Consider the following 23,893-nt stretch of genomic DNA (forward strand, 5'->3'; position numbering starts at 1 on the left):
GCGGGCCGGGGCCGGGCCCGGGGCCGGGGGCGCCGAGCAGAGCCCGGGGCGCCAGGCCGAGCCGAGGTGGGACGGACCGACGCGGAGAGGAAGGGAAGCTGCATCCCGCGGGCCGCCCCTCCTGAAGCAAGCCGGGGCAACGGCCGCCGGCGCCCCTGCCCTGAGCCCACTCCCCCACTCGCCCCCACCCTAACAATGGGGATGGGGCCGAAGGAGTCGCCCCTCAGCGGGAAGGTGGGGGGGGCTAGGTTTGGGACTAGGGTCCAAGGTGGGGGGAGGGGTGGGAACTCGGGCTCTCCCCTTTCTCTTCTCCCCTTGGCTTTTGCGGTGAGGATCTTGGAGGGGCTATTAAACCCTCCTGAGACTTGGGTCAAGAGTCAAACTCCCCCCCCCCCCCTCGCCCCGACTCCGCCCTCCCCCCAAATCCGATGAGCGGTGAGGAAAGTGATGCCAAGTCTTCGAAGCAGAAGTGACAAGCGCATAGCAAGAACAAATCTACTCCAGAGGTTTTTATTTTTAATTTTTCTTAAGAAATCAGGGTACTGTAGCCTTTGATTTTTCAAAATTTATTTTTGCGGGGTGGGGGTGCTGGGTTTTTTTTGGGTTTTTTTTGTGTGTTTTTTGTTTTTTTTTGTTTTTGTCCCTGCTCGGGCAAGCCTCCATTTTAAGCGAAACAGTAACTGGTTAAGCTGGAATTTTCATCCAGGCCTAGGACTTGAACAAGGATCCGACAAGAGGTCATTTAATCGATCTTCCTTCCTCCACATAAACTTGCCTGCTCCCCATCCTCAAAATTAAGTTGTTTGGTCTGCTTTTAAAGATCCCTCGGAAAGAAGGGCCTTTTATTTGCTTGCAGCACTTAAGTCAAGAATAGATTTTTCATGTAGAATGGGCTCTGAAACTTAAATTTCATAAAATTTAGGACCATCAGGATGATCAGAGAGGTTTTAATTTATTGGATAAAATTAAATGTGGCAAGGGTCTTTTTAGATGGTCCGTTAACAAATCACTTTTCAATAGTGTTTTTGAAGTACCCTGGATAATCATTTTTTCATCTGGGTTTTTGGTTTTCCAATTATTTATTTGATAAGCAATTTTATGTTATCTAAAGTGTTACACATTTAATCCACATTTTATGTAAAATACATTTCTGCATATAGATGGAGATATACATACACACATTTGCCCTTTTCTAAGCGGACTGTGTTTTGTACATCTTTTTAGGATGGTGAGGCAAATAGTACTTTGAATTTCTGTCCAGATAGCTTAAACTGTTGGCTTCTTGATTAGTTTTTAGTCTCACTGAAAGTCCTCTCTTTCAGATACCTTCTTGAAACAAAAAATTTTCCTACCTGCTCATACTTGGTGGCTGAGGGACTACAGAGACTCCCTTCTTGCTCGTTTCTGAGTATTGTCTGAACTCTTGTGACACTATGACTGCTCTTTGGATGCCTCTCAAGGTAAGATGTGTTGTTTTTAAAATTAAAGTTCTCATTTTATTTTTTTTTTCTTTAGAATTGAGAATATTCTAAAATCCTTGAATCTGCAGCTCTTCAGCCCTCTTGTCTGACACTCCTTTCCCTTCCAGAACTCCTATTGTGTGTGCTTCCAGGACTGATTAGTTACTCCTTACTTTGGCTACTTACTGTTCTTGATTATTGGTGTTAAAGTATTAGGGAAGTTCTCAGATTAACTTCCATTATAATGATGTGTTTACTTTTTAACTTTAAATCATGACAACCCACACACAGTTGTAAAAATTGTGTTCCAATCTCATAGGATGGACTGACAGTCAAACATCCAGGTCTACTTTCAAACAGGTACTTTAGAGTCATAGGTACTAGGGTGTGTCCCACTGTTGCAAATCTGTAGCTGATTCATGTGTTACAAAAGATGTGTCATTAACCATTTGTTTACTCTGAAACTTCATATAGTAAGTAGATGAGAACGTTCTAAGACCTTTTGGTTTACCCGTACTCTGTTGGAGGGTTCTCCTACTGCCCCCTGGTCCTGTGCATTTGAATTTACACTATTTTTCTCAAACGGGTAGCACTTTGTGTCGAGTTTCATCTCACAAGATAAATTTCTTGGACGGTGTGGCTAGATGATCTTGAGATGAAAAAGCCCTCATTGATAATCATGGTCCTCCAGTCTCTTGGTTCCTTCTGTCTCTTGTACATAGGTGGTCAAAGGACTTTGCGTTAGGACTAAACAGAGGGTAAAGCTTAAGACATATGTAGGGAGGAAAATGGGAGGAATGATGGAGAGAGAAAGGTAAGGAATGATGGATATACCCTCTGCCAGCTTTACCAGGTGGCACAGGTTGCCTTCCTTTCGAACTAAATCCTAGTGTAGTTGAGACTATTGTGTGGTGGTCTGCCCTGTGGAATTCCAAGTTAATGCAGTGGAAAAATCAGAGAATAATGCAGTCTGTGTAACTAAATATTTAGACTGAGGGAAATCTTTAGGTCAATGTAGACTGAATTCTCATCTTCATTTATGTTCCAGCTGCTATTGTTGGATAATGAGTGCTTATATTAGTATAAAGGAAGCCAAAGTGACACTGTTGCCAGCCATTCTCTTTGTAGAGTTGGAGGGGTTGCATGGGGAATCCAGCCAGCAGTCCTGAACCCATGAGAATTAGAGGACCTTGTACAAGAGTATTTTTCTTTGGCACCGAGTGTTTAGTGCCAGGACCTGGTGGCCCCTATTATCTTCAGGAAGTAGGCAAGGGGCTATGAATGGGTACCAGTTCTCTAGAAACCTAAGGAAATTGAGACCCAATATATCAGATTTTATTTTACAGTCACCTTAGTTTTAACTAAGCTATTAGGTACTTAGAGGCCTGGTTTTGAAGATGTATATGATGTTTAAAATGTTAACTCTAAATCGCTGAACCTGGTGTGTTACAATATAGTCCCACAGCAACCTCTGAAGTTGTACGAAAGGGCTCTGGCTTGGCAGGCAAACAGAATGGAAGTGAGTGTTCCATACTGTGTGAGTTACCACCTGTTACCTACTGTGTGGCTGCCTCACCAGTTCTTTGATCACTGGAAGACCTCTTTTGAGTCTAAACAAATTTGTTTGCTATCATTCTCCTATTCCTTTTATTACTTAAAACAAAACAGAAACAAACCATCTTGAAAGCTATAGTGTTTCATCTGGGCAGGAAAAAAAGGGCAGCTTTTGGGAAGAAGAGGATGACATTGAATTTGAAGGATAGAAAATTAAAAAGGGAGAGAGAACTCTCTTTTGTTGTGAATGTCCTTAAAATGTTTCTGAGATATATTTTCAGATTACAGCTGCTTATTTTTAAGTAAAAAAAAAAAAAAAAAAATGGTCGGCTAATTAAAATGTATACTTTGGAAACAAAATGTTTGTTTCTTATAGCTCATATATTTTGTTTCTCATTGTCATATTTCAGAATGAACTCGTTATATCAGGCATTACTTACATGTTAGACCTGAGTATGTGCTTGTTTCCATGCATTTAGAAAATAGCGCCAATACGCACCCTTTTCACCAACCAAAGTACCAAAGGAAAGATAACAAAAGGAAAAGAGTGCCAAACAAAAACTCCTCAAGGCAGTTAAGGCACTGTTGTTAATTAGAAATTACTATGGAGTGGTGCCTGGGTGGCTCAGTTGATTGGGTGGCCAGCTCTTTTTTTCGGCTCAGGTCATGATCTCACTGTTTGTGGGATCAAGTCCCGACTCAGGCTCTGTGCTGATAGCTGGGAGCCTGCTTGGGATTCTCTCTCTCTCTCTCTCTCTCTCTCTCTCTCTCTCTCTTTCTCCCTCTCTGCCCCTCTCCAGCTCGTGCACATGCTCTCTCTCTTTCTCAAAATAAATAAACTTAAAAAAAAAATGGGGCGCTTGGGTGACTCAGTCACTTGGGCGTCTGACTTCGGTTCGCGTCATGATCTCATGGCTTGAGGGTTTGAGCCCCATGTCGGGCTCTGTGCTGACACCTCCGAGCCTGGAGCCTGCTTCGGATTCTGTGTGTGTGTGTGTCTCTCTCCCTGCCCCTCCCCCACTTGCGCGCGCGCGCGCTCTCTCTCTCTCTCTCTCTCTCTCTCTAAGATAAATAAATGTTAAAAAAAAAATTCCCATGGAGATTATGTACCCCTTTATATATATCAGGGATCTACAGCTTTTTCACTGCTAGCCATGACTCAGCACTATGGATGATGTTTGATGTTCCTAGGTCCAGTGGTCAGGGTTGGGACATGGGTGAGATGGGAAAGGAATGGAGAGGAGGGGGAGGAGAAATGGGCAAGTTGGAGAAAAGAGCAAAGAAAAGATGAGGGGCTGCGAGAAGAGCTGTATGGGCCCTGGCATGTGCTACGACACCACCATCACTTGCCTCAGGTTGCTTTACGGACTGCTGGTTGCCTTGTGTTTGAATTGTGATTGAACTATGATGGAAGCAAGTAAAAAGTATTCTTGACCAGGAGCGCCTGGGTGGCTCAGTCGGTTAAGCATCTGACTTCAGCTCAGGTCATGATCTCACACTCCGTGAGTTCCAGCCCCACATCGGGCTCTGTGCTGACTGCTCAGAGCCTGGAGCCTGCTTCCGATTCTGTGTCTCCTTCCCTCCCTGCCCCTCCCCTGCTCATGCTCTGTCTCTCTGTGTCTCAAAAATAAATAAAAACATTAAAAAAAAATTTTTTTTTTTAAGTATTCTTGACCAGGGGCGCCTGGGTGGCTCAGTCGGTTAAGCGTCCAACTTCGACTCAGGTCATGATCTCACAGTTCGTGAGTTCGAGCCCCGCGTCGGGCTCTGTGCTGACAGCTCAGAGCCTGGAGCCTGCTTCACATTCTGTGTCTCCCTCTCTCTCTGTGCCCCTTCCCTGCTCATGCTCTGTCTCTCTCTGTCTCAAAAATAAATAAACATTAAAGTATTCTTGACCAAAGGGCAGAACTAAAATATAATTCAATATGATATGGAATGGTCTCCAAGATACATAGTTAAGTGATCAAAGCAAGATGCAGAATAGCATGTGTGCTATATTACCCTTTATGTGTTTTGGAGGAGAAAAAAGGAGAAAAGAAAATTTGTATTGTCTCGGTGTATAAGCCCTTAAAAAAACTTTAGAAGAATAAACAAAATGGTGACTTTGGTTACCTGTTAAGTCTAGAAACTGGGCAGGTAGAGCACAGGGTGAGAAGGAGATTTCTTACTGTACTATATTTTTTATACTTTCTGATGTTTGTATCAAAATAAAAAAATTTAATACAAAATTTACAAAATCCTTCAAAAACAGTATCTCAGTTTTACATCTCTTCTCGTCCTGTGTCTGGAAGTCAGAGAAACAGCCAGGGCCACAGCTGAGAGAGCAGATGGCCTTTGAACAGTGGCTGAAGGGATATATATACACAAAGGGTACTGTCATCTAGGACACATATTCTCCTGAGATCTTGACGAATTTTCAGCTTATAGATGTATATTTCTAGTATTGAATTGGAAGGCCAGGCCTTTACACGTTTTACTTGCTCTTAAAGTTTTAGTAAAAAGATTTTCTTTGTTTACTCCTTCATGTTGGTAGTTAGATACACTATCATGTTCTTGGCTGTGTGATCTTAGGCAATTTCTTAACCTGAGATTCAGAGTCTTTCTTTGTATTGGAAATAATATTAACATTGCTGTGTATATCATAGCTATAAAGGCCATGGTATCAGACTTAGTGAACTACTACTGTTATTACAATAATTATTATTAATAATAGTTCCTTATAGCCTGGTGGTAAGAGTGGGGGCTCTCGCTGATGTTGGGCAAGTTCCTTTACCTCTTAGAGCCTTGGTGTCCTCATCTGTATAAAGGGTATAATTACAGTATCTAGATCCCAGGGTGGACTTCAGAAGAACTAAGAGTTTGCTGTTGCAAAATTCTTAGAAAAACACTTGGTGTGTGCTCACTAAACATGAGCTGCTAATTTTCTTTATGACATCTGTTTGCTAGGGCTGCCATAACAAAGTGCCACAAATTAAGTGGCTTAAACAACAGAAATGTATTGTGTCTCAGTTCTGGAGGCTAGAAGTCTGAGGGCAGGGACATGCTCCCTCTGAAGGTACTAGGGCAGGATCTGTTCAGGCCTCTTCTAGCTTCTGGTAGTTCCTTGGCTTGTGGCCACATGACTTCAGTCTTTATACAGAGTTCTCCCTGTGTGCATGTCTTTGTGTTTAAAATTTCTCCTTTTAAAAAGGATAACAATCATACTGGATTAAGGCCCACCCCAATGGCCTCATTTTAACTTGATCACTTCTGTAAAGACCCTATTTCCAGTTTTGCTGTAGTGGGCATCAGGAGTCCAAAATCTCTTTTGGGGGCATACAGTTCAACCCATAACAACATCCAGTAGCCTTGTCAGCCCCACAGACTTTCGTCCCTCATCATGGGTGACAGACCCTCAGACCCTCAACAACTATCTATACATAGGAAATGAAAATTTTGGTGCAAATTGGGAACATGATTTAAAGAAGTAGATTATTTCCTTAGGCTTCTCATGGATTTATCTTTATTATGTATAGATTTTTGTTACCATTGAAACTTTAGGTTTATATAAAATCAAAATTTTACAAGGTTAGATTATTTTTTTTTAAACTGAGTAAAATTCTGATTTGAAAAATTAAGGTCAAGACTACATTCTTGCTCTCCATGTCTCATCCTTTGTGGAAATTGATATTTGGGATTTCCTTAGGCCCATGTGTCTGTCTCTAGGTGTTTGGGAGCTAAGGATACCCAGTAATGTGGAATTAACAGCCTCCTCACTGTGTGTTTTCTATGCAATCAGATGCCATATTTGAAGAAGCTGGCGTGGTTATCCTCTAACATTTGGCTTCAAACTGTCATTTTTGGGTAGACAGAATGGGTCCCCCCAGGAATAGCAAGACCTTGAGCAAGTTCCTCCTGTGGCTTGACTGATTTGGTTAGTCCTCTGCTTCCATTCCTCTCCTATTTGCCATTAGGGTAAAGTTCAAACTTTTTAACGTAGGATGTAGACCTCTGATGATCTAGCTGCTGCCAACCTGTTTTGTTTTTAAACCTTACTTTTCGCCACTGGCCTGTATGCACCTTTGTTTAATGATTTCCTTCTCCTGAAACGTCTAGTGCTAAGACTTAAAAAGTTAACATTGAGGTGAAAATTTTTCTAAAGGTGTTACATGCTTCTCTGCCTCCTTAAAGGAAGCACCTTGAACAAAATTATGTCTTTTAATAATAATCCAGAATTATGAAACATCCTCACTATGCCTAGCAGTTACTGTACTGGGCTAAAATATAATGTGCCTTTAGAGACCAAAAAAATATACTGTATAAGTGAGTGGACTAGTGTGTATGTATTACATACTCTGGGGTTATTCTTTTTCTTTTTTTTTTTTTTGGGGGGGGGTTATTCTTTTTCAAATTTTATTTTATTTTTTATTTTAAGTAATCTCTACACCCAAAGTGGGGTTTGAACTCATGACCCTGAGATCAGGAGTTGCATGCTCTTCTGGCTGAGCCAGCGGGGCATCCACTCTTGGGTTATTTTCTATATTCTTTTGTCTATCGTCATCTACTTTCATGACTTCCTACCTTAGTGTCAGGCGGTTATTGCTCTTGTTCTTGTTCCAGCCTCCAGCAGCTCTCCCCGCTATTTTAATGCTTTCTTTCTGTAGTAGATTGGGATACTGGCAAACTAAGTTTATATAAATTATTTGCCAAGGAAAAGTAAATAGATCTTTAGTGATAGCTGGAAGGACTTTGCTATAGATAAAATATATGAAGAGTGACAAGTTTTTGGCAGCCTGGTTTTGCTTTTGTGCATTTTATGGAGAGGAAGCATCCATTGCTTTTATCAGATTTTTACAGTGCTCTGGGACTGTTCTGGATAAATACGTATTATGAAATTGCTTTGTGAGTTGTCATCAGAGGCTGGTTCCTAAATTCCTTCTCCTATCTCCCTACCCTGAAGAGAAGGAGTTCATAGTGTTGGGTAATTGTTTGGACTATGGGAGGAAGAGCCATTCATCTAGGCCAGAGAGTGCTGATGAGGCCTAGGCAGACCACCAGAGGTAGGGGCTGGAGTTGGAGAGAAAAGTCAGGTAGAGAGTAGGAGAGCAGTGCTGGGCCTTGTTGACTGGTTTGCTCTGGAGGACAAAGAGTAGCCATCGTAATTCTGGAAGCTCAAAAAATTATGCAGGTACTTGACTTGAAGAGATTGAAAAATACTATCTTTTAAAAAAATTATCTTTTTATTCTGGACAGCCTAGTGATTTAAGTTTTTGCTGGATTTTTTTCTTCCTGAGAAATCATCTTGTGAAATGTTTCCGCCTAGATTGTAATTTGATAAGTGAGGCAGCCAGATGAGAGTGGAAACAGGGCTAAAAGAATCAAATAAAACATTTTAATTAACATTATCGTTCCGGAAGCATCTTACTGTGGGGGCTTCTTTGGAAGTCAGACAGCTAGCTGCCTTGCTTATAAAGGAAATCGCCCTTCCCCCAGTGACTTTGTCTCTTGGGTCAGAGAGCACACAAAGCCTATCAGGGAAGAAGCCCTCTCGGGTCCACTGTCCCTGTGTCTGTCTTTGCCTCTTCCCATGCCAGGCCCACCCCTCTGGCCGCTTGAGCTATTTTGTTCCTCCTTGTAGGGACCTCTGGCTGTCAGTCGTCTCTTTTCCCAACCAATTTTCAGCCTCCCGTGCCCTGTCGGCTCCTGTTCTTCAGCTTATAAATACATTCAAGCCTCTTGCTTTTTAAGAATACAAAACCCTACACTATAACCATTGGTTCTTGGCTAGATTCTACCTATGAGTTCCCTTACATGTTCATCTCTGTTGCCAAATTCAGAGGATCCCTTTTGGCCATCTTCTGAGACCTCCTTGTAGTCTCTGACACTGTGGATCGTCCCCCCTGGTTGTGGTGGTGGTGGTCCCTCCTGGCCTCTTGTCTTCATTTCTGAGAAGCAGTGTAGAAGAGTGACACAGGACATGGACTCTGGATTCAGAATCCTAGATTCAGATCTCAGCTCTTCCACTTATTGTATTACCTTGAAAAAATTATTTAATGTCTCTGTGCCTCAGTTACCTCATCTGAAAAATGGGAAAAATAATAAAAATAATAGCACCTCCCTCAGAGGACTGTTGTGAGGAGGAAATGAGTTAATACATGGAAAGCACATGGAGGGCTGCTTGACACAGAGTAAAGTACAGATGATGTGCCTTCAGCCTCTTTCTGGATCACTGTCATCTCTGGCTGCTGTTTTCTTTGTGGACTCTTTTCTTCTTTCGCATCACTGTTTGCCTTAGCTTGGCCCTCTCTCCTCTTACCCTTTGCATTTTCTCGGGGACATTTTAAGAGCAGTTTTTGTCTCATTCACCATCCATATAGTGATGATTTGCAAATGTGTTTTTTCTAGATATAAATGGTCTTCTTATCTCTGATCCCCTACACGCAGCTGCCTCCTGGACATCTCTACTTGGCTGTCCCATGTTCACTTCCAAATGGCCTAATCAGGTGCACCTGAGTGGCTCACTTGGTTAAGTGTCTGACTCTTGATCTCAACTCAGGTCTTGATCTCAGGGTTGTGAGTTCAAGCCCTGCATTGGGCTCTGGCTGGGCGTGGAGCCTACTTTAAAAAAAAAAAAAAAAAAAAGACCTAATCAACTACTCCCCCCTGGTCCAACCTCTTCCCATTTTCGTGTCCCTGTGAGTGGTACCATCACTCACCCAGTCACCCAAGTCAGGATTCCTCCTTGTGGCATAATGGTCACCATGTTCTTGAGATCCTAGCTCACAATGTTTTCTTAGTCTCCTCCACTTCTCTCTCCTGAGTTCAGACCATTGTCACCCTTTGCCTGCATGACCTCTGTCACCTTATGATCATTCTACTTGACTGCCTTCTGTCTTCCAAGTTGCCGCCAGTGTGATCCTTATAAAATATCAATCTCATCATGTCATCATATGCCTGATCTAGGTAGAATTCAAATGCTTTTGCCAAGCATCCAGGCCCTGGTGATCTGGCCCCTGCCAGATCATCTGTCTCCTTTCTGAGCACCCTGAACTCAATGGTGCTGAATTGCTTGCAGTTCTTTCTGTGCATCTTACTGCTCCTTTGCCCCTGGGCCTTTACATAAGCAGTTGCTTCTGTTTAAAGTGACTTCTGCCCTGTTGTAGAAACTTAGTTCTCCCAGTTCTTTAATAACAGTGATGATAATAACAGTAACAGCATAGTAGCTGACGCGGACAGCTTCCTGTGTCCCCAGGCATTGCCTTTGGGTGTGTGTGCACATAGCTGGCACTTCTGTTGTACAGTGATTGCAGGTTTACTTCTCACACCCATCTAGCTTCCAAGTCCTTTGAGAATAGGGCTTGAGTCTTGTCTTTTACTATCACAGCTTGCTGTTTATGGCACTTGGTGAGTGAGTGTATGTTGAACGGATGGTCTAAGGACTACATTGCCCCGTTGAAGTACTTCTTTAGGAGGGTATCAATCAAAAAGCTGAGTTAGTCACATACATTCGCCAGTCCTGGCCTTACCCTTTGGAAATGTAGGACCCAGCTTGTTGGGTGTAAGCAGCTGAGTAACTTGGAATGAGAATTGCAAGGAAGTTTTTGTTTTAAATTTCCATTGAATGGGACATAGGTGTTTTTGTTTTCTTAGTTTTGCTTTTGAAAAAGAGATCAATTTGCCAACAAGCCAGTGTCACCTGGTAACTAGAATGTTTTCACATTACTAGAATAAAGTTTAGGAAAATGAATATTATTTAGGCTTGTGATATTCCAACCACGTAGTGTATTTGGTAGTGAACTGATTAGAATTCTTTATTAGTGATCAGGTGTCCCCTCCCTCCTTTTTCATCAGTGCTCTGTTGAGTTTAGACACAGAACTGTTTTATCACTGTATAAAAACTGTGTTTTTAGCAACAATCCAGAATATGGACAAGCTTATATGTTTGACTCTTGAACAATGCAGGAGTTAGGGGCGCCAACCCTGTACAAAGATCCACATATAACTTTTGACTCCCCCACAATTTATTAATAGCCTACTGTTGACTGGAGCCTTACCAATAACATGAACAGTTCATTAACATGTATTTTCTATGTTACATGTATTCTGTATTGCATTCTTAGAATAAGGTAAGCCAGGGAAAATAAAATGTTATTAAGAAGATCATAAAAGAAAATACATTTACATTTACAGTACTTTACTGTATCAGTATTATCAGTTTACATTGTCTCTTTATAAGATGAATCATGTATCCGTCAGTATCTATGTCAATATTGTCTTATATGACAAAATACTGCAGGTGTTACATATATTACTAATAGTAGACATCAAAAATGAAAAGATAATGTACAGTCTGTGTGTATGTAAGTTTGATAAATTTTAAGTTTTATAGTTCATATATATTTTGTGGTACTGATAAAATAGACTAATATCTATATACATTTTATGCATTCATGATATACCCTAACGTTTTGTTTATTTTTTAATGTTTCTAGACTATGTGGCTCCTCTGCCAGTTTTTTTAAATTGTCACAAATTTCCAAAAATTTTTCCAATATATTTATTGAAGGCAGTCTATGTATAAATGGATTCACGAACTTCAAACTCTTGGTCAAGGGTCAACTGTGGTTGTAGCCTGTATCTAGGTTTTGATCATGTAGTAATTTTTTGGCCAGCAGGGGGAGCCGAAGTCACTGATATGTGACTGCATCACCAGTTTTCAAAGTTTGTTATGCCAAAGGAAAGTAAGAAAAGCCTTACTGACAAAGAATTAGTCAGAGTTCACAAGGAAGAAATACAACTGCCAAGAGGCATATAAGAAACATATTTATTCTGAAGTAATCAGAGGAATGCAGATTAAAATGATATACTTTTTTTTTTTTTTTTTTTTTTTTTGAGTAAACTCTACCCCCACTGTGGGGCTCAAACTCATGACCCCCAAGACTAGAGGCACAACTCTACTCACTGAGCCAGCCAGGTGCCCCATAGAGTTTTGTTTTTTTTTAACCTATCAAATTGGCAATTGAACTATGTCGTCAATGGTAGTAAAGGGGCAGCCTCCAAAACTGCTAGTGAAGTGTGCATTGGGCCCAATTTTTCTGGAAGGTATTTTGGCAACATGTATCGAAAAACCTAAAGGTGTCCTCTAACTTAGTTATTCTACTAGGAATTTACCTTAAGAGGGAGAAAAATAGAGATATACAGAAAGATTTGTGAACAAAGGTATTCATTGTAGCACTATTTATACTGGGGAGGACTGAGAATAAACTTGAATGAGCAGTGAGATTAATCGGTACATTATGGCATATTTAAGGATGGATGATTATACAACCATAAAACAGTGTTTTTGAAAACTTAATGTCTTAGAATGTTGAGTGTGTGATAAATGAAAAATTCAGTGTATAGAGCTATGTAAGGATTCTAAATGTATAAAAGATAAAGAAAAATATAAAAACATATAAATAAAAGAATGAAAAGAACTATAGCAACAGACCTCACTGAGTCTGTTAGACAGAGGTCATTAGCCAGTTATTCTGTCACCAAGACATGTTTTGAGGTGAGGCATTGTTACCTCATAAGCCATTAACCCCAGAGATTTAGGGCCTCACTTAAGGTATCACTTGTATCCTGTAGGACCCCAGAATGGACTTAATATACATAAGTTTATGCACTTCTTGAGTATTCTTAACCCTAAATCCCTCTTGGTGATAACACATTCCACACATTTCTTTTTATTTATTGTGGACAAAAAGACTACCTTTTGAAGTTTAAAAGCTTAGTTTATTGTACTGAGATCTGGTGAATAAATTAGTATATTTGCCATACTGATACATTTTCAGATTTTGGTCATAGTGCCCTTGGCTTTCATGTTTCTCCGTTGAAGATGATTGATTTTAAGTTGTAATCTCTGGGGAAACCTCCTTCAGCCTCTTAGTCATTCTGTTTACACTTTGGATCCTTGTTAGCATTGCTTTGCCTTTCCGGATTTATGGTAACCAGTCAGAACTACATTTTGAGATATAGCCAAATTATTATTTGCTAGAAAGATAGGAAAATATGTTCTGTTTTTAGTCTTTTCCTTAACAACCCCTCCCCATCCCTTCCTCTCTGCCTTTGCACAGAACATCACAGTATCTTTAGGGGAACATCCTATAATTATTCAAAAATTCATTTTTTTGACTGGAAGCCATGAATTCTTTGGGGACAACTTAGGTTTTCTCCCTGTAGGTGCCTTACTTTCCATTTGTCCATGCTGTAATAATCCCTGCCATTCTCTTGCCTGTGGTATCTTCGCTTCCTCTATCTCACTGGGCTCTTAGAGGTAATTCAGGGTAAGAATCACCTTTTTACTTAGGTCTGATGGTCAGAAAGCTTGACCTTATGTTGAGTTGAAATGTGCTCCTTCTGCAATTTCCACTTTGGGCCCAATTTTGTCCACACAGGAACTGCAGCTCTAGTTTCTCTTCTGCTGGACAGATCTTTTAGATATTTGGACAACTTTCAGGCTTGCCAACGTATTCTCTAAGCTGAAAATAAATCCCAGGTTTTGCAAATGTTTCTCATTTGATACACTTAAAACTCCTTTCCGCCTCTCCGTTCCCTTATTTTTACAGCTCTGTATTATTTCACTATCAGGGAGCTCGTCATTCCATCTGCAAAATGGGGAATTTCCTCGTGTCTTGAATATAATTCATTCAAATATCACAGATAGCATTTCCAAAAATGCTACCTACGATCAGTCTTGTGCTTATACTTCTTCGTTTGGGGAGGTGCCTCAGCATCTACCCATAATATTCTGTCTAAATCACAACCTATCTATGGTAAATATTCACAATTTTGGAGTCACTCAGGCTTACAAAAAATGACCTTTTACTTAGAATCTTGTCAAGACTTTTATAAAAGCCCACATGAATTATATTCACATGCTTACTTTCTTCTCAGAGAATTTGGGTAGACTGGTATGGTGTGATTTCCTCTTTTAGAAGCTGTGATGTCTTTTCCTCAGAAGGTTATTCATGCTGATGTGTCTTCTGGTCCCATCCCCTGTTAGCAGTTTGCCAGCTCGGTCAGTTTGAAGCTCGCAGCCAGCGCCCTTCTCTTGAGTACATGGGAGTTATATTGATGGCATGTTTCTGTTCATTTTTGTTCTGCAAATATATTTTGAGTGCCTAAATGTGCCAGGAGTTGAGCAAGGGGCTGGATAAATGTTGATAAAGGACACAGGTCTGGATTCCATCTTTCTGGTGCTTATAGGAGGTCACTCCTCTCATGACTATTGGCCAGTTAAGTTCTTCCCTGCAGTTTTATAATTTTATACTTACATTGTTTTAAAATGCAGAGGATACTTTGGGATTCCATGACTACCTAACATCTGATATATTAGTTTGGAAGCATCTGGTTTTTTTAATGATGAATTTGATAGGCTATCAGTTATTTATATGTCTTAAAGAGTAATTTAGAAATAGGGTTTTTTCCCTCAAAACTTCCTTAGTAAATAAATAGTGAAGCAAATTAAAGTTATCAGCTGTTTTGTTTTTATCACTGTCTATACCCTATTTATCAAGTGACCCATCCAGTCTTTATTTGGCATATTGTTTTTCATATATTTAAACCCCCTCTTTGTGGCTTTGCATTTTCTTGCAAGATTTTAATTGTTTTGCCTCCGTATGTCTTAGTGCTCCTGCTCAGCTACAATTTATCATCTTTTGTTGCTTTTCCTCACTTTTTGTCCTTCTATTCTGAGTAAGTTGTTTTTTCCTTCTTCCACTAGCCCCTTTCCTCCCCTTCCCCACCCCCAGACTAGTTAGCGATTCAAAATATAAACATTTCTACAAAATTTGGGTTGAGCTCCTAATTTTTTAATCCCTTGCATTCAGGACAGTATTGTAAAGTCCATCTCTTTGTTTTGTATTACGCATTTGCTTCTTAATGTTAATTTTATCTAAAGTCTACTTTTTTTTTTGCCAAAAATAGGGAACCGTATAATACATTTTTTTTGATAAGCACATTTTTTTTTATGAATGTGTTTAGGACAAGAAGGGGCTGGGCAGAAAGGAGAGGAGGCAGGGAGGTAAATGTATTCAATATAAACATTTAAAATTTTCCCTCACTCTACAGAATGTTGGTTAAGTGTGCTTTGTATCTCTGTTCCTAGTGGGTCATAATATGTCTGTTCCTGATTATAATTTAGAACCAAGTTTTGTAATTTGTATATGTTATAGGTTCTAATTATTTTTGGGAAAGCATTATTGTGTTACTTAAAATTTTCTATCAGTTCCCTCCCAAAGAAGTTTTGTGTTGTTAAACACATAGATTGTTGAACCCCACATTATTGTTATTTTTGTAGTTTTCGGGTTTCTGAATCATTGAGTGTTAGAGTTAAAAAGAAATCTTGGGGCGCCTGGGTGGCTCAGTTGGTTGAGCGTCCAACTTTGGTTAAGGTCATGATCTTGCAATTTGTGAGGTCACGCCCAGCGTCAGGCTCTGTGCTGACAGCTTGCTCAGAGCCTGGAGGCTGCTGCGAATTCTGTCTCCCTTTCCGCCTGCCCCTCCCCCGCTCACACTCTGTCTCTATCCCTCTCAAAAAATAAATAAACATGAAAAAAAATTTTTTTAAAAGAAACCTTGATTTAACTAGTCTAGCTCTGTTGTTTTCTACATCAAGACAGAGAGTGGTGCTGCCATTTCCCCAAAGTCACATAGGTACCTAGTGGCAGAGCTAGAACTTGAATGCCAGTTCAGCATTCATTTAATCAGTCTGACAATTGCTGGGGATAGACTTATATGCTAAACACATTTATATTGGAGCATATACAAACAAAAAAGAATTGTTGATTTATGGGGGGCGGGAGGGGGACAGATGATTAACCTGGCTTGGAAATGAGTTGACTGATCAGCATACTTTCCTGCTCAACATATACTCTTCCTCTCAGATCCTGGATCTGTGGATCAGGGTATCTTATTTATATTCCAAATAGTGCTGGGGATGACAATGCCAAATTTTTTCTTCTTGAACTACCCATGTATAGAAGCCTTGCCAACCATCTGTTATAAAATTCTTAGGGCAGAGTATAATATTGTTGCTTTTGTTTTGAGCTTTTAAAATAGCAATACGTTCCAATCCTATCTCATTGAAGATGACTTTTCCAGTAATAGGATTTTGTGTTCCTTAACCTCTTCACTCATTGAGGTTCTAGTTTGTATTTTCCTATAGATGACTGATTGTATTGCTGACATGTTGGGTCTTCCTCATTTCACTCTCATATTATTTAGAGTAAGTCAAGTTTGATGGGAACCACATTTTTTTTCTTATGTATATTGCTGGTAATGAGTTTGCAACTGTAACATGAAGGCAAATTGGTGCTCTGAGGTAATCTCTTAAGGGGGAAAAATAAGTATGGCTTGCCTTCTCTTGACATTTTTGCAAGCGGTTCAGCATTTTTTTTTTTTTGAAAGTGAAATTGTTTAGAAATTAAGTATTATTTGGCTCCATCCATTTTTGTTTTTACAGCTTTATTGAAAGACGCTTCACATATAAAATTTACCCATTTAAAATGTACAGTTGTTTTCTTTTAGTGTATTCACATGCTTGTGCATCTGTCACAGATGCACCGTTCTAATTTTAGAACATTTTCAACTCCCCAGAAAGAAACCCTATATCTATTAGCAGTCACTCCCTATTCCCTTTTGTCCCTCAGCCCCTGACAATCACGAAGCTACTTTCTGTGTCTGTAATTTGCCTATATTGGACATTCATATAAATAAAATCCTACAGTATGTGTTCTTTTGTGGCTGGCTTCTTTCACTTAGCATGTTTTCAAGGTTCATCTATGTGGTAGCATAGATCAATACTTTACTCATTTATTTTTATGGCTAAATAATATTCCATTGTATGGATATGCCTCATTTTGCTTATTGTTAATCGATTGGTGGGCTTTTGGGTTGTTTCTGTCTTTTGGCTATTATGAATAATGCCGCTATAAACATTCTTGTATAAGTTTTTGTTTGGACACCTTTTTTGAGTCTATACCTAGGAGTAGAATTGCTAGGTTATATGGTAACTCTGTTTAACTTTTGAGGAACCACCAAACTTTTCCAAGGTAGATACACCCTTCTACATGCACACCTACAAATTTCTTCACATCCTTGTCAACGTTTTTTTTTTTTTTAGGTTTATTTATTTTTGAGAGAGAGAGAGAGAGAGAGAGAGAGAGAGAATGTGAGCGCAAGTAGGGGAGGGGCAGAGAGAGAGACAAAGGGAGACACAGAGTCTGAAGCAGGCTCTAGGCTCTGAGTTGTCAGCACCGAGCCCGACATGGGCCTCGAACTCATGGACTGTGAGATCATGACCTGAGCTAAAGTCAGATGCTTAACTGACTGAGCCACCCAGGCACTCCCCTTGTCAACATTATTTAACTGTCTGTCATTTTGATTATAGCCATACTAGTAGATGTAAAGTAGTAGCTCATGGCTTTGAACTTATTTTCCTGATGACTAATGATGATGAGATGTTTTTATGTGTTTATTGGCTATTTGTAGGTCTCTGGAGAAATGTCTATTTCTGTCAAAACTCCTCCCCCCCCCTTTTTTAAAGTTTATTTATTTATTTGGAGTGGGGAGAGGATTGGCAGAGAGAGAAGGAGAGAGAGAATGCTAGGCAGGCTCTGCGCTATTAGAGCAAAGTCTAACATGGGGCTCAGACTCATGAACGGTGAGACTACAACCTGAGCCGAAATCAGGAGTCAGTCAGATGCTTAACTGACTGAGCCACCTAGGCATCCCTGCCCTTTTTAAAAACTGGATTGTCTTTTTTATTGTTGAGTTATAAGATTTCTTCGTATATTCTGGAAAGAAGTCCTTTGTCACATATGATTTTCAGATATTGTTTCCTATTCTGTGGGTTATGTTTTCACTTTCTTGATGGGGTCCTTTAATGCACAAAATGTATAATTCTCATGAAGTCCAAACTACATGTTTTTTCTTGTTACTGTACTTTAGTGCTGAATCTAAAAATGAAGATTTTACCCTTGTTTTCTCCTAGGAATTTTATGATTTTAGCTTTTAAATTTAGGTCTATGATCCATTTTGAGTTAATTTTTGTGTAAGGTGTGAGCTAGGGGTCCAGCTTCATTCCACTGCATGTGAATATCCAGTTATCCCTGCACTGTTTGCTGAAAAGACTACCCCCCATTCCCTTTTGAATTATTGTGGCGCTCTTGTCAAAAACCAATTGACTATGAATGTGAGGTCTTTTTTCTGGACTGTCAACAATACTTCATTGATCTATATGTCTGTCCTTATGCTGGTACCACACTGTCTTGATTTCTATGGCATTGAGTTAGATTTTGGAATCAGGAAGTGTGAGTCCTCTAACTTCATTCTTCCTTTTCAAGATTATTTTGGATATTCTGGGATTGATTTGAATCTATAGATCAATTTAGGGGGTAACAGCTTAATAATGTTATATCTTCCAATCCATGAACATGGGATGTCTTTCCACTTAATTAGGACTTCTTTCACTTCTTTTGACAATTTTTGTCATTTTCAGAGTGCAAATTTTATAAATTTATTTCTAAGTATTTTATTCTTTTTGATGCTATTGTAGATAATTGTTTTTATTTCATTTTCAAATTGTTCATTATTAGTGTATTGAAATACAACTGATATTTGTATAGTGGTCTTACATCTTATACTATTGATGGAGTTGTTTTCTAGCTCTAACAGTTTACTTGTGGGTTCCTTAAGGATTTTTTATATACAATATTATGTTATGTACAAATAGATTAATTTTACTTTTTCCTTTGTAACTTGAATGCTTTTTATTTATTTTTCTTGCCTAATTGCCCTGGCTAAAATCTGCAGTACAGTGTTGAATAAAAGTGGTGAGAGCTGACATCCTTGTTTTGTTCTTGATCTTAGAAAGTATTCAGTCTTTCTCCATTAACTGTGATGTTAGATGTGGTTTTTTCATAGATACCTTTTGTCAGGTTGAGGAAGTTTTCTTCAGTTCTTGGTTTCTTGTGTGTTTTTATCATGCAAGGGTATTGGATTTTGTCAAATGCTTTTTCTGCATCAACTGAGTGATCGTGTGGTTTTAATCCTTTATTAGTATAATGTATTACATTAATTGACTTTCAGGTTATAGACCAACCTTGAATTCCTAGGATTAGTCACACTTAGCAAAGGTGTACTGTCCTGTTTAGATGTTGCTGGATTCATTTGCTAGTGTTTTGTTGAGGATTTTTACATCTATATCCATAAGGGATATCGGTCTGAAGTGTGGTTTTTGTTTTTTTGATTTTGTTTTTCTTTTTATGTCTTTCTCTGCTTTAGTCATCAGGGTAATAACAGCCTTATCATGTGAGTTGAGATGTGTTCTTGACTTCATCTCGAAATAATTGTGGCTTAACTTTGGACATTCATTTAGCAGTAGCAAATTCTAATTGCCTAATTAGTAGAATGGAGATAATAGTTAACATAACTAATGTTTAAGAAATGATGTGTTTTTGAATCCATGGCAGTCAGAACTAAAAGCATCCCCCCAGGGCAACCACAAATATTTGAGAATGAAAAGGGGGATGCAGAATTAAGTAGAATTGGATTAGGTCACAAATTTTCCTCTTCTAGACCTTTGCCTATCTTGAGACATGCAGGGTAGAGGTTCTGAGTCCACTACTTTAGATCCTTGCCTCCTACTTGGTTCCCTTAACTTCTCTTGGTTTTATTTTGGGGTACTCTGTTACCTCTTTCTGGTTATGCCTTAAACAATACCTAATTTTAGCATCCTTGGGGTGGTTTAGGCAAGCTTCACAAAAGGGATCAGAAGAGAATGGAGTTGGAAGCATAAAGCACTAAAATTTTGCTAATTGTTCTCTTATGACTTCTTAGCTTTGAATTTTTAACCATTTAAAATGTCAATGAATAGAAGGAGTTTTTCTTGGCTACCGCATAACTTATGATGGTGACTTAATATTTTTTTTTCCAGAGGTACGACAGTGATTGGCATTTGGTAGACAGTCAATAAATGTTTATGAATGAATGGAAATGAATGTTAGGGCTTTAAGGGGATATCCAGTTTTACTGAAAAAGAAAGTCCTCCAAGGCAGGAACGCTAGTATTACTGTTGTCATGTTATAAAAATTTAATGACTTAGGCTAAATATTACCAGCAAGACCACATTTTGATGTTGCCAGTATAGTTATAATAGGAAATGTGAGTTTAATCCCTTCCCCTACACAGAACATTTTTTTCTTCTTGATACCACAGAAGATACACTTTTTACACTTGATCTTAGCCAAAAGGCCGAGAAGCAACGAAGATACACTTTTTACAGAAAATGTTTATTTTAGGGGCACCCAAGTGGCTCAGTTGGTTAAGCATCCGACTTAGGCTCAGGTCATGATCTTGTGATTTGTGGGTTTGAGCCCTGTGTCGGGCTCTGTGCTGACAGCTCACGAGCCTGGAGCCTGCTTCGGATTCTGTGTCTCTCTCCCCTTCCTCTGCTTATGCTCTTCTCTGTCTCTCTCTCAAAAATAAACAAACATTAAAAAAAAAAAAACAAAAACCCCTTTTTTTTTTTTAATGTTTATTTTAGGAGTACCTGGGTGGCTCAGTTGGTTGAGCATCCAACTCTTGATTTTGGCTCAGGCCATGATCTTGTGATTTGTGGGTTTGAGCCCTGCATCAAGCTCTGCAACTGACAGCATGCGGAGCCTGGTTGGAGTTCTCTCTCTCCTCTCTCTCTCTCTCTCTCTCTCTCTCTCTCTCTCTGCTCATCCTCCTGCTTACGCTAGCACATGCACTTTCTCTCTCTTTCAAAATAAATAAAAATAAATACCTTTATTTTGTGCTGGCAGCACAAAAAAAAAAAAAAAAAAGCCTGATGTGGGGCTTGAACTCATGAACCAATCATGACCTGAGCTGAAGTTGGATGCTTAACTGACTGAGCCACCCAAGGTCTCCCAGAAGTTATACTTTCATTTAGCTGTTTTATTTTTTAAATTAAATTTGTTTGTTCTGCTAGTTGAAGTTAGTTCATTTGGGACAAGTTTTGTTAGATAAATTTGTGTCTAAATTTGATTGTGGGAATTAATTTGGAATATGGCTGAAAATACCAAATATTGTATTTTATTATTTTTGTCTAATTCAGAAATGAGAAAAGATTATTGTTAAGGAGATTATATTTGATTTCTTAGTAAATGAGTGACAGAGATAAGCCAAGGACTTTAGCATTTCCTGAATTCTAGTCATGTTCTCAGTAGCTTATGGACTCATTTGTAATATTGTATCCATGACAATTTTTATATAAGATCTCTCCAAGTTATATTATCTTTATGGAGGGATTATGTTCAGGATTTTTTGGGATACATCTTTATCCATAAATGATCTAAAGCATTGTTTCTCCTATTTTCCTTTAAAGTACCCTCAGTCTAGGGTTGTCCAGAGCAACTTCTTACGAAAAGGACATTTCTCTGAAGACTCCTTTATCTTGAAAAAAATGAGAATTTTGTATTTTGCTACATAATATATTTGTGTTTATTTTAATAAAAGTATATGCAATTTTACTACAATCTTTGATGAAATTGACACTCCAGCAAGGTGTCTCTCTTGATTATTCATTGGCTTCAGTTACCCCCTATTTTATATCACTGTGCTCATAGTGTACATGAAAACCTGGTTCAAGAATCCAGAAATTAGTGGTTTAAAAAGGTATGTTCCTTTTCAAGAATGGTGTGCCTTTCCAATGGAGGGAACACGTGTGGTGTCTCCAAAATCCCTAGGTTTGGGGGCGCCTGGGTGGCGCAGTCGGTTAAGCGTCCAACTTCAGCCAGGTCACGATCTCGCGGTCCGTGAGTTCGAGCCCCGCGTCGGGCTCTGGGCTGATGGCTCAGAGCCTGGAGCCTGTTTCCGATTCTGTGTCTCCCTCTCTCTCTGCCCCTCCCCCCGTTCATGCTCTGTCTCTCTCTGTCCCAAAAATAAATAAACGTTGAAAAAAAAAAATCCCTAGGTTTGTTCTGCCATCAGAGCGAGATTTTGGAAGTTGCATCTTAACTTTGGACTTAGCAACTGATTTAAAGTTTTGTTTTTGTTTTTGTTTTTGAGAGAGATTGAGAGAGCCTACCCATGAGTGGGTGAGGGGCAAAGAGAGGGAGAGGGGAGGGGAGGGGAGGGGAGGGGAGGGGAGGGGAGGGGAGGGGGGGGGAGAGAGAGAGAGAGAGAGAGAGAGAGAGAGAGAATATGAATCGCAAGCAGGCTCTGTGTCCAGTGCAGAGCCTGACCTGGGGCTCAATCCCACAACCATGAGATCATGACCTGAACCGAAATCAACAGTCTGTCATTCAACTGATGGAGCCACTCAAGCACCCTGGACTTAAAAATTTTTTAAGTGACATTTGCCTTGTGCACCTGTTGTCTCCTTTTCTCTTTGAACATTTTTCCCCCTCTGACTCTCTTTATCAGGCCTTCCACGAGTTGGCTGTTCATGGCTGCCTTGAAGTTCTTCTGCATGTTTACTTCTATGTTTCATTTAGAATAGAAGCCAGGCAGTTTCTTGGAAAATTTTGGGCAAATTCTGACATTTAAGTTTATCATCTGAAACAGTGTTTAGGTCCTAGACAGATTGCTTCATTTGACATTGCCTCGTCAGCTAAGTCAGAATATTGGAGTACTCCTTTTGTTATGTTTGGTCAATGAACTTTTTTTGGTTAATTCTAATTATTTGAGAATTTTTTTAATGTTCTGTATTAAAATTTAAAGCAGCAGAATTAATTAAAATCCACCTAAATAATCAGTGTAGTTTTTGACAACTTGAGAAACTTTATTAAAATATTTCATATAAAGTCTTCATTAAACTGCATGCATTAGAAAGAAGTAAGTGCCTGTGTTGCTACTTTCAAATCTGGTACCATGGAGGAGAAAACCTAGATCTTAATGTAGCTGGTGTGAAAGAACCCGACTTGTTTAAGTGTTACAGTTATATTCAGTTGCTATCTTCTGAGTTATCCCTAAATAAAGTATTTATAGATTTAGAAGTGTTTTCAGAGTTAACCTGTGACTTTAGTTATTATTATTAGTAACAATTATTATTACTTACTGCCTAAGATTAGTTTTTCTTCTCAGTGAGTTATTGGATCACTTCTGTGGTGAAATGGTAAGGTAATTTCTTTATGTAAATTTGACAGTCTGTATCTCTAGTATGGAGAAGAAATTTATCTTGTTTTTAGGTGGGATTGAAACTAAGGAATGCCATGCATTCTTATACTACTTTGCCATTTACAAAAGTTTTTCACATGCCTTAAGCTGTTTAATCTTACTGAAAGTTTGTTGCTAGTGGACTGAATACATAAGAATATATATTTTGAATGAGTTGAGACCTCCACTTAATGAAAAAAAAAATCTTGATTTCTGAGCCTTACAATTCTTGTAATCAGTGTGAGGATTTTCTTTTACTGACATCTGGCTAAATCTTGATACTTGTGAAACTATGAAATAGGTACTATTGTTTGAGCTTAATATCTTTGTCACATTTGTAGTTCTTATTAGTCAAGTAAGTAGCATGTTTCTGTTGGGAGAATGTAACTCTGGAAGGCAGGTGATATAGTGGGAAAGTGAGAATTGGAGACTGACCTCTGATCCCATTGTGTCCTTCTGCTGTGGGGCTTAGGGTAGAATCTTAACTGTTCTCTCTTGGCCTTACCTTGTTTTCCCACTAATAAAAGTTGGAGGTTTAGCTAGATGACCTTCCATATTCCTTCTGCATCCAAAATTTCTTTGATTTAAATTTCTTACTATTGGCTCAGTTCATTCAATTCTAGCTTTCTACTGAATATTTAGCTGATAACATATTAACATGAGAGCATGCACCAATTTCAGTTTAAAGTTGTTTCTTTCATGATATAATTTTA

The 23,893-nt window shown here is 39.1% G+C and overlaps 1 protein-coding gene across 3 annotated transcripts in view; it reads left to right on the forward strand.

Annotated features, from left to right (window-relative positions):
- The first annotated feature begins 409 nt into the window (after positions 1-409).
- The window catches only part of KANSL1 (KAT8 regulatory NSL complex subunit 1), a 185,319-nt gene continuing 161,835 nt past the window's right edge, over positions 410-23,893 (forward strand). For 2 of the 3 annotated variants that reach the window (XM_040460059.1, XM_040460061.1), the window contains exons 1-2: positions 411-506; positions 1,323-1,460. The gene's annotated coding sequence lies outside the window, so the exon portion shown is untranslated. Of the gene's footprint in view, positions 507-1,322; positions 1,461-23,893 lie in introns of all 3 variants that reach the window. The other variant, XM_040460062.1, reaches the window with a different exon arrangement.

This window comes from Herpailurus yagouaroundi, unplaced genomic scaffold (genome assembly GCF_014898765.1).
Source record: "Herpailurus yagouaroundi ecotype Mexico unplaced genomic scaffold, PumYag 247, whole genome shotgun sequence".
NCBI lineage: Eukaryota > Metazoa > Chordata > Mammalia > Carnivora > Felidae > Herpailurus > Herpailurus yagouaroundi.